General features: G+C 48.2%; 1 non-coding gene across 1 annotated transcript; it reads right to left on the reverse strand.

The window, feature by feature from the left end:
- Positions 1-642: 642 nt before the first annotated feature.
- Positions 643-749, reverse strand: LOC119044070 (U6 spliceosomal RNA). Its single transcript, XR_005081542.2, has one exon. It is a non-coding gene; the product is annotated as a U6 spliceosomal RNA (small nuclear RNA).
- Between the last annotated feature and the right edge of the window lie 513 nt (positions 750-1,262).

Raw genomic sequence — 1,262 nt, forward strand, 5'->3', positions numbered from 1 at the left:
CTTACTAAAGTAAGTCACAGGCATCCCTGTGAGCAGTGGGGGCCAGCCCTGCTCCTCTGGCCTGCTGCCTTTGCCTCTTCTCTGCCCGCCTGACCCCCTGCTGCTCAACTGCCCATGTGTGCTGCTCCTGGCCCTTTATACAAAGCCATGAACTGTAGCAGAGGTGGGGGCAGTGGATGGAGTGTGGTGGTTACGCCTTTGTAGAGGCCACAGGGCCACTAACCATAAACGATCTGATCTTTTCTAACTAGCAGATGCACAGAGGGCCCAGGGCCATCACCTCAGTGACTTCAGTGTGTTATGTGACATTTCGTGTCCTGACTCAGGGAAGCCCGGGAGAGGCCAGGCCAGACTGTGACACGAGGCCATCAGGCAGCATGCTCTTGCTGGAGCAGTTATTCTGTATTTATAGTTTTCCAGGAGGGTGGCAGCAGAAGCTATAGGAGACTGAGTCAACAGCTGGAAAAAGGCCCAAATTTTTCTTAGTAAGCCAGTGGAGAAAAGTGGTTTAATTTACAAAATTGTTGGACTCATAACAGAGCGTGGCTATTTCCTGCCATTCACTGTCTGTTCTTCATAGTGTTGGTGTGGGAGTTGATGTCATAGCCTGTAGCGAGTTACTTTAGGCAAGTTTCTTCGTTCTCTATGTCCTCAGGCTTCAAGAATTCGGGTGTTTTCCTTGCACAGGGGCCATGCTAATCTTTTCTGCCTCATTCCAATTTGAGTGTAGGTACTGCTAAAGCGAGCACACATGCTTCCATGGATTTGGAACAAGAATAATGATGCTAGATGTTTTAAAAATCAGTAAGTTAATAAATGGAAAATACTCTGTAAACCGTAGGGTGTGGGTCAAATATAAGTCTTGTATGTGCATATCAACAGACACATATTTAACATGACCCTTCAGAGGAAAGCTGCTGCCTGAGTGAAGGGAAGCCCGAAGAGCGCAATGGGTGGCACTAATTCCTCCAGGTTGTACACAGACCTTGGGTTTTCCATTTTTGAAACTTCTGTCATGTTCACAGCCTTTGCCTTTAGGGGACTTTCTCGTCTCATCTCCATCAGCCCGCACAGAGAGCCAGTACGATCCTGATTTTCTGTACAAGCTGGCACAGTCACCGCCATATCCTTTGTAGCTGACAGGCAGGCATCACCACTGCAGTGTGTGTCCACATGTGTGCACATGTGTGCGTGTGCCATGCACACTGGTCTGTGTGTTTATGGCAATGCTACTGAGGTATGACTCACACAGCATAAAATGT

This window comes from Artibeus jamaicensis, unplaced genomic scaffold (genome assembly GCF_021234435.1).
Source record: "Artibeus jamaicensis isolate MK-2021 breed Jamaican fruit bat unplaced genomic scaffold, CSHL_Jam_final scaffold_660, whole genome shotgun sequence".
NCBI classification, from domain to species: domain Eukaryota; kingdom Metazoa; phylum Chordata; class Mammalia; order Chiroptera; family Phyllostomidae; genus Artibeus; species Artibeus jamaicensis.